Source organism: Chenopodium quinoa, unplaced genomic scaffold (assembly GCF_001683475.1).
Source record: "Chenopodium quinoa cultivar QQ74 unplaced genomic scaffold, ASM168347v1, whole genome shotgun sequence".
NCBI classification, from domain to species: Eukaryota; Viridiplantae; Streptophyta; class Magnoliopsida; order Caryophyllales; family Amaranthaceae; genus Chenopodium; species Chenopodium quinoa.
The window spans coordinates 5,851,716-5,861,979 of record NW_018745650.1 but is presented as its reverse complement, the minus strand read 5'-3'; the positions used below and the strand labels follow the sequence as shown (position 1 = coordinate 5,861,979).

The 10,264-nt window shown below is 27.8% G+C and overlaps 1 long non-coding RNA gene across 1 annotated transcript; it reads right to left on the bottom strand.

Annotated features, from left to right (window-relative positions):
• Positions 1 to 2,492: 2,492 nt before the first annotated feature.
• On the bottom strand, positions 2,493 to 3,755 carry LOC110716930. The gene is made up of 2 exons (XR_002510627.1): positions 3,392 to 3,755; positions 2,493 to 2,809 (listed from the first exon to the last, which is right to left on the bottom strand). It is a non-coding gene; the product is annotated as an uncharacterized LOC110716930 (long non-coding RNA).
• Between the last annotated feature and the right edge of the window lie 6,509 nt (positions 3,756 to 10,264).

Below are 10,264 nucleotides of genomic sequence, written 5' to 3'. Positions count from 1 at the left end.
CACAAAACAATACATGTCTAGCTCCATGTCAGAGTGCACTTAGATTCTGGTACCATTACTTCAAAAGAAAGTCTATAGTAGGATAACAATACAATTGACCACTTGGTAGTTGGTACTAACATTTAACTCTCTGACTCTTTGAGTGGAATAATAACAATAACTCAAATGTCTAGACTGTCATGGATGATCTGCACTACTGTTCGAATAAAATGTTAAATGAAAATGTACAAATCTACTGCAGAATTAAACAAAATATCGTTCACAATCACAAGCAGAACTTAACCCATCACATTCTTTCTTATACACAACATATAACAACCCATTAATAGGCAAAATCACATATCTACACATCACAGCACACAGGAGTGAAATCAACACGCTCACAATCACAAGCAGAACTTTCACCCAATCACACACCTATACACAAACGAGCAGCTTATCACAAACGAGCAGCTTACTGTCCGATTATAGGTTGTATATATAAACAATTTCTACGGCAATACAAAAGCAAGGAAATCACATTTTTGACAATCAGACTAAATACATCAATAAAATGCAGCAACATTAGAAAAATATCATCAAAATAATCAAATAAAACACAAAGTTCAGAAAATTTGATGATGAAACTGAAAATCGAACACAAAGTGATAAACTAAGTCGAAAAAATCGAGCACAAACTGATAAACTTAAAATGAAAAAATCGAACACAATTGAGAAAAAATAAAACCGAAAAAAATCGAAATCAAATTCAAAAAATTAAGCCGAAAAATCAAACACAAATTGAAAATAAAAAATTCAGCGGTAAAAAGTTTAAGAAATTGATCAATATACAATGAAATGATCGATTAACGTAGAAAAATTTGATGATGAAATTGATGAGCTCAGAATGCCAAACGAAGAAATTAAGCTAAATTATAACATAATTAAACTCATATGAAACTCGATTAAGAATGAACTACCTCAAATGAAGTTAAATTACTCCTACAAAACTTACAAAATTTGCCAAAAATTACAAAATTTATATAAAAAAAAAAAAAAAAACAGAAGCAAAGTACTCAAAAAATTACACAAATCGGAAACGAAAAACTCAAGAAATTACTTTAAAAAACAACAATATGAAGAAATTATGAAAAACGCAAAATAATAACTCAAAAAACAAGTGAAAAATCAGAAAATAACAAAAATCAGGAACGAAAAACTCAAAAATTACACAAATAAGAAACGAAAAACTCAAAAAACATTGATTAAAAGCTAAAATAAAGCAAAATTATAAACGATTTCCTTACTTGATAGATGGTAGAGAATAATAGGAATCAATTTGATGAAGAATCGAATCAATTACAACTATGCTTTGGAGAAGTAGTATGAAGTTTGAGGAAGAATGTAGAAATCAGGAGAGAGAAAAGAGAGGAGAGAGAATGTTATGCATGAAAATGCAGGAGAGAGAAAACAAAAGGCTGGAAAAAACCCCTACCGTAGGATAAGATGACTTTGAATTTACGGTTAAGATTTTGTGTTTTCAATTTTTAACTTAAGGTTGGTTTTCACATGATCCAACTCCTATATATATATATAGGGATCCAGTGAGAAGTTTTTTTAATTGAGAAGAATGAGAAGGGTTAAATGTGCATATATTTTGAGCTAAATATGCATAAATTTTATACTAAATGTGCATAATTTATTTTTTGACCAGCTACATTTTTTCAAGTTTATGGGAAAACTAAAATTTATGCACACAAAATATGCATATTGAATTTCGGTCAAAATTATTTTGCACATTTTATTCAAAAAATATGCACATTAAATCATTCTCATCCTTCTCATTTTAAGAAACTTCTCATTTGACCCTATATATATATACTAGTATGTGCCCCGGACATTGTCCCAAATACCCATTTTAGTGGGTGTACTTATTTGTGGGGATGTTTTGTATTATTATTATAATTAAAATATTAACAATAATAATAATTATTATTATTAGTATTTATATTTTTTTAAAATTTTAGATATAAAAAATTAATGATACATAGCCATATTTATAATTATAATTACGTGGCTATTCGTATAGGAGTAAAATTTTATTGTTAATTGGATATTCATATTAATTATAATATGTGGTGTGTTGCTATAAGTAAAATTCTATTGTCAATAAAAAAAAGATAAATTTTTTTCAAAATAATTATAAATTATTTTATTTATAATTTTATATCCTAAACAAATCTATCCAATTTAATCTAACGTGGCATCTAATCATAATAACATCTATTTTTCGCCTACGTGGCTCGACACTTGGCGAAAAACTGGAATGTCAAGTGTCGCTGTTTCGTGGTCTGGCCGGGAGACCGGCTTTATTATATATTTATATATATATATATATATATATATATATTACTAGAATGAAAATGTTCATCAACAAGAAGTCATATGTTCATTACCAGAATAAAATATGTTCATTTACATAACAGCTATAACAAAATGCAATAAAATGTTCATTTTCAAAACAAAATATGTTCAGTTACATATCACTTATTAGAGAAAGATTAAGCTCTAACAAATATATATTGTTTCTATCCAAATCCTTACTTATTATTTGTTTGCTAACCTCTTTGCTACATTAGTACAGTGTCAAAAAAAGCTAACAACCTATCATACTTAGAAGAAATATGTTGACTACCACGTTGAACATCTCTTGGAACACTTGCAAGAACTTGAAAATTTCTTGAAATACTTGGAGGAAATTGAAAATTTCTTGGCACACTTAAAGGAACTTGATCATTTCTTGGAGCACTTGAAGGAACTTGGCCTTTTCCTGGAGCAGTTGGAGGATGTTGATTAATATAATTAAAAATGAACAAATATAAAAACAATATATAATCAATTCACTAGGATCAGTTGATGGCTATATCTACATTCAATTTTAGTTGTCGTTACAACAGATAAAGAATTATAGGCATCCGGTGCAATAAATCCTAGATTAGGAGACCCACTAACCTCCTTCCTCAATGCTCTCAAAGTATCTAAAACTTAAACTCCACCACACCTTAACGTAGATATAAACTGTAATTGTTCTTTATTAACACTCCTTTGATGCCTTAACAAATGTCTCTTTTTCACAAGAATCATTTGATAATTATGTTTCATATCATGTATGGTACAAGTCCATACACCTAAATGATCAATTTTAAACTCAACAAAAGCTAAACAACCAGTTCTGGTTTCAAGTCTATCATAAGACCAAACAAATTAAATACTCCTGCACTTCTTCCTTATAACCTTCATTAGAACAAACAAATAGTTTCATCATTACTGACTCATCTTTTCTAGTCTTACTCTTCCCAACAATTCTAATACTAAATCACCCTTTCTTAAATTAAAAGCATATTCATTATACCTTTCATAAGCTTTTGCTTTACCAAGTAAATTTACTTGCTTCTTGAACAATAATTTCATCCTTCTTTCCAACTGCATTTTAAAAAACAAATGAACACAAACATTGACATACATGTTCAATAACTAAACATAATCATTATAAATGATCATTTATCATTACCTATCTGATCATAATTATTAAAATTAATTTGCTGACATTATGAATGAACATTTAGCATTATTAAAGTGTTCATTTATCCTTATCATTTTGCATTATGAATATTCATTTAGCATTAGTAAAGTTAAACACCTATCGACTATGAATTTTCATTTAGCAGTAACAAAATTGATATAAGCATTATAAATGATCATTTGGCATTATAAAATTGATCACAACACAACTATAAAAATAGATGATTATTTAGCATTATAAAATTAAAAAAATGTCATAAATTAAATAAAACAACAAACAAATTGCAATTAAGAAATCAAAACTATTGCAAAACAATGAAATACAATAGTTACGTATTATCACTCAAATTGATCAACAAATTGAACTAAAACTATAATTATAAAAATCAGAGTATTAAAATTGAAATTAAAATCGACAACAACGACATTGATGAATTAAATTATCATTATTTATGAATTGAAACTCAAATTGATCAAAATAAAATACAGAGTATTACGAATTGAATTAAAACAACGAGAAATATAACGACAACAAAATTAATAAAAATCAACAAATAATACTCACATCGATAAACAAAAGCAATATTAATTAAAAACAAAGTATTACAAATTGAGGTAAAAGAACGAGCAAAATAAAACAACAAAATTAATGAAAAATTGAATTAAAATTCACATTGATCAACAAACGAATCAAGCAATCCAACACTAGATGGAAACACAATATCAAAATCACGATCAAATCTGAAATCGAAGAATACACAACTGCACACTCAGTAGTAAAACCTCTGATCGAAAGAAAACTCCATGAAATCAACGAAGAGTAAGGTTTTTCGATCGAGCGAAGATATTAGATCGAATAAAATTATGATGAGAGAGAAAACGCTCACAAACAACTGAAAAGAGAGTGAAAATTAAGGTTTATATATATATATATGGCCGTCTAAGAGGCCGTGCAAAGAGACCCTGTACACAGAGCCTCATTGTGTGGAGGGGCCCCAAACCACTTTTTTTTTTTTTTTTCTCTTCTCCAAGCACTAGATCATCTCTCTCGTTCATGAACTACGGAGTATAATACTCATTGCAAATTTATAGATTTTCATCTTGCAATCTCTCCTTAACCTTGTATCAACCTTTTTAACAGCTAGAATTTTCGTTAATTAAATTTAGTAGTTATACATTTTTAATAAGAAAGTACTTCGTATAGTTTAGTTGGTTTTTACGATGTCCTAACTTCCTAAGTTAGATTAAGCACATGTATTATATATTTTGTTAATAAGATTGAATCATCAATAAAAATTCATACGATGTATAAGTATACAATTAAGTTAGAGAGAATAAACATAATACTGAAAGTCTAAACATTGTAATTGACAAGAAATATATTGTTTGAAGGTTGCAATTGTCTTCTTATAAAACATAGTACAAAATATTATTTAATTGAAATTTGCTTCTTCTTCCCATTTTTTTTTTGTCTCCCTGAGTCAAGACGCGCTTAATTAAAAATTTATTATTAGTGTTAAGAAAATTAAGACATCATAGAGGCGTTCGTCGTCGGTAACTTTGAGCTTCATTTTGCTATAAAAATCATCGTAATGATAAAATTTTACCGCATAATACAACTACATATACATATTTGATAGGGCCAACCATTAATGGTAGCACAAGGCCTCTAGAAAATTTAAAATGGCCTCGGATTCGGTGAGAATAAGTCTTTATGTGAGAACACTATTATATATGAGAACTAATCACAACCATAAGATTGTACAAGATCCAACTACTGAGATTGTTCACATAATAATGGCAAAAATGTAATTTACAACCTAACAAACCTTCCTCCAAAAAAAAAACAACATTACACATTAGTTCTTTCTCTCTCCAAAAAAAAATTACCCACCTTCTTTCTCTCACCAAAGCTTGAAGGTGGACATCAATGGCTTGAAGCTTGAAGGATCGCTACTTTCTCCCTCCTCTTGTTCACTTATACATAATTTTGGTGAGTAAATTTCGAATTTCATGCTCTTAATTTTGATTTTTCGTCATAATTTTCGAATTGAGTGATCTCAATTAAGTATATTCGTCAAAAATTTCAAATTTATAGTAATTATCAAATTTTAGTGTTCTAAATAATTTAATTTCGAATTGAAGTGCTCTTAATTTTTGGTTATTCGGGTTTGATATTCTAATTTTCGCTAGATTTGTTGAATATGCAAAGTAATATAGTAAAAAAAAAAAAATAAGCAAAAAAAAAATTAAAATGAGCAAATAGAATTAAATGAGCAAAACATAAATAAGTATAATAAAATTTCCTATTGAATGTTCTTATTTTGTATTTTTTGTCAAATCATTCAAACTTAATGTTATAAATTTAATAATTTCAGCCGAAGATATGTAAAATAATGAGCAAACTGAATTAAAAAGAACAAAACCTAAATATACAAAGTAATATAGTAAAAATAAAATGAGCCGGAAAAAAAAACCAAAAAAATGGAAAAAATAAAATTGAACATCATATTGTATAAAATGAAAAAAAATCGAATAACACCAAAGAATTTGATGATGAAATTGATAAACTTACAACAATTTGTTAATGAATTTTGCCGATTTGATAAAAAAAGAAATTGGTGTTTTAGCTGCTCATATTAAAATGGGAGAGAGAGAGAGAGATCTAAGAAAATCTTAGAGAGAGGAAGTAATTAGTGCTACGGGAAGAAGAAAAATTAGCAACAATTTTTTGCTCATTTATCTAATGAGCAAACAATTCTTTACTCATTTGTCAAATGAGCAAACAATTCTTTGTTCATTTATCAAATGAGCAAACAATTCTTTACTCATTTGTCAAATGAGCAAACAATTCTTTACTTATTTGTCAAATGAGCAAACAATTCTTTACTTATTTGTCAAATGAGCAAACATTTCATTGTCCATTTATCAAATGAACAAACAATTATTTGCTCATGTATCAAATGAGCAACAATTCTTTGCTCATTTATCAAATGAGCAAACAATTATTTGCTCATTTATCAAATAAGCAACAATTATTTGCTCATTTATCAAATTAAATGAGCAAATAATTCTTTGCTCATTTATCAAATGAGTAAATAATTCTTAGCTAGTACAAAGTTCATTGCCTTAATGGGGGCTTCCTCAATCCACACATGGAGGTTGTCATAGTTTTTACTGAGGTTGGCAAGACAAATTAGAAACTAACATCATTTTTCTTCAAACTTGCATCTCACTTTTTCAAACCCATATAAGTGTACATATGCCTAATCAATGCAACTCCACAATTCAAATGATTATCATCTGAAGACTTCCAAGGAAAATCAATTGTAGCAGAGGTAACCATATATTAAATGAGCAAAGAAAACGTAACCATACTTTAAATGAACAAACTACTCCCTCACCCTAATACTACATATCTAATCTTGCTCATCAATAGTACGTGTTTCTTGTTTTTTCCTTAATTACACCAAGTCAAGACACACCAAACATCTCAATCTTCATCACAGGCCATTCATGTGTAGTAGTTGTAGAATATAAACAAGAAATGTAAAGTTACTATTTCTACTGCATTCAAACAATCTAAAACTCTTAAGATTATTAAAAAATACTAGTATAAAGTTCTAAGTCATACCTGTTTTTTATGAAACTTGTTGTATTTTCCACATCCTTCACCACAGTGGCGGAGCCAGGATTTATAATTCGGGGGGACAAATTTTGGAGGTTAAAGTTTCGGCAAAAATCTCAAGAAAAAAATTGATAACCTAAATTGTTTAATATTTATTTGAAATCACATGCCAATTATTTCTATATGGAAAAAGAGGGGTAAAAAAGTTTTATTGTATATTAAGAAAATTATCCAACAAAAATGAATAAATTTATATTTGTAAATCCTGTTATGTAATCACATAATTGATAAATACGAATTAATTACCTTATCATAAAGTCAAATAATTATCGTTAAAACAAATTGATGGTAGATATGAAGGGCCAGGGTTTGAGTTACATTCGAAAAAATAAACTCAACTTTTTCAAATCAATCATATTATTAATATGTATTTCGTTAAAACACAGTTACAAACAATTAATTAATAGTAATCTATTTATTAGAAATGTAAAAAAAAATTGAGTTTAAGCACACTTAGTTAAGCGATAATTAAAAACAAGAAGTAGGAAATAAGAAATAACATTAAAAATCCTAAAACAAGAAATAGGAAATAAAAAATCAAATTAAAAAGGTTGTTGAAAATTAGAGTATGTAATAAAAAAAAACAAGAAGTAGGGGAAAAAAAAAACAAAAAAGCTGAAAAACAGTAGAGTAGGGAATCGAACCTAGGACCAAAACACAGCCTTACTAAGGACTCAACCACCAAACCATATTCAATATTGTGATATCTACTGTAAGTATATGTTATTTATAGCCTTTTACTGTATTTTCTTGATTTTTTTTTTTTAAAAAAAAACTTTTTTTCCGAAAATGGGGGGACAACTGTCCCCCCTTGTTCTAATGTGGCTCCGCCACTGCTTCACCACTTAATAACCTCTATTATACCATGGAGTGTGGTGGTGTTAAAACACACCAAATAATAGTGCTAATCTTGATACACTTAGCTAGGAAAAAAAATGAAAAAAAAGAGCTCAATTTAGGAAGGAGGTTCTGCTCAATTGCTTTTCAACTATTGTACAAAACATGTCGTTCCTTTGTTTAACAGGTTCACTATCAGAGACAAATAATCAAACATACAAAGTCAGAAAAACTGATTAATCAGTTTACCTATATGTTATGTACTTATATAGCCACTTGCAAATGAGCAAACTGGCATAAAATGAGCAAAGTAAATTCAAATGAGCAAAATGAAATTAAAATGAGCAAACTAAATTGAAATTAAAATAATAAGCATAATGGCAAGCCTAAATATGCAAAGTAATACAGCAAAAAAAAAAATGAGCACACAAAAGTTTGAGCAAATAGAAATGAAATGAGCAAAACTTAAATAAGCATAAAGAATAAACAAAACAAAAATAATAATATAACCATTAATTCAAACAAAGCAAAGATAAAAAAACAAAGATAATATAGGCAGAAATAAAATGAGCATAATGAATTTGCTCGTTTAGTTTCTATTTGCTCATTATATAATCAATTTTTGAATGAGTAGCCACAACTTTAATTTATGAATGGGACCATACCATAATATACAGTATATGTTTTTATTAATAAGACATCCTAATTAGTGCTAATGATTTAGACATAAGCAAACGAAAATAAAATGACCAAAACAAAAAAAGAGCAAATAGACAATTAAACAGATATTGAGCATAATTAAGGACTAATTAGTGAAAATTAAATAGAAATGAAGCAAATAAACGAATATATAACCTAGATCGAGCAATTAAACAAAAACACGGTTACGAACATAATATTCTTGAAAAAAGCAATTTCTTTTTTTGACAACACAAAATTCTTGAAAAAAGTTAAATACATCCAACGAATTCGTATAAAATAAAAACTTACTTTTTTTTCTTTCATATGTAAGAACAACAAATTTCGATTCTTCATTATGATCTTTAGCTAAATCCATTTGGCGATTCAAGATTTCTAGGCTTTCAAGCGAAACCGAGCAATAATACACTAACAATACTTGAATAATCAAGCCAAAAATCATAAACTAGCTAGGTAATTAAGACAACAATAATCAACAATAATTAGTGAAAATTAAACAGATATTGAGCATAATTAAGGACTAATTAGTGAAAATTAAATAGAAATGAAGCAAATAAACGAATATATAACCTAGATTGAGCAATTAAACAAAAACACGGTTACGAACATAATATTCTTGAAAAAAGCAATTTCTTTTTTTGACAACACAAAATTCTTGAAAAAATTTAAATACATCCAACGAATTCGTATAAAATAAAAACTTACTTTTTTTCTTTTATATGTAAGAACAGCAGATTTCGATTCTTCATTATGATCTATAGCTAAATCCATTTGGCGATTCTTCAAAATTAAATAGATAAAGTAACATACAATTAATGACAATTAACCAGATATTGAGCATAATTAAGGACTAATTAGTGAAATTAAATAGAAATGAAGCAAATAAACGAATATATAAAAGTTAAATACATCAAATGAATTCGTATAAATAAAAACTTACTTTTTTTTTCTTTTATATGTAAGAACAACAGATTTCGATTCTTCATTATGATCTTTAGCTAAATCCATTTGGTGATTCAAGATTTCTAGGCTTTCAAGCAAAACCGAGCAATAATACACTAACAATACTTGAATAATCAAGCCAAAAATCGGAAACTAGCTAGGTAATTAAGACAACAATAATCAACAATACTTCAAAATTCAAGTGGAAATTTTATGAAATTCAAGTAGATTTTGAAGATGTAAAGCGAATTTAGAGATAAAGAGAGAGAGAACGATCATTTAGAGAGAGAAACAAACTGATGAAAAAGGAACAAGAGAAGGGAGTATATCAGCGCGTGAAATTACAATTTTGCCATTAGTGAAGTGCATTTTGGGCTGTTGGATTGAATCTAATCAACGGCTAAGATCTATTCTCATATAATAGAAGGTTCTCACATAGAGCATGTGTTCTCACGAGAGCCCTTGCCTATATATATATATATATATATATATATATATATATATATATATATATATAAAAGAAAGGAATGTAATAAT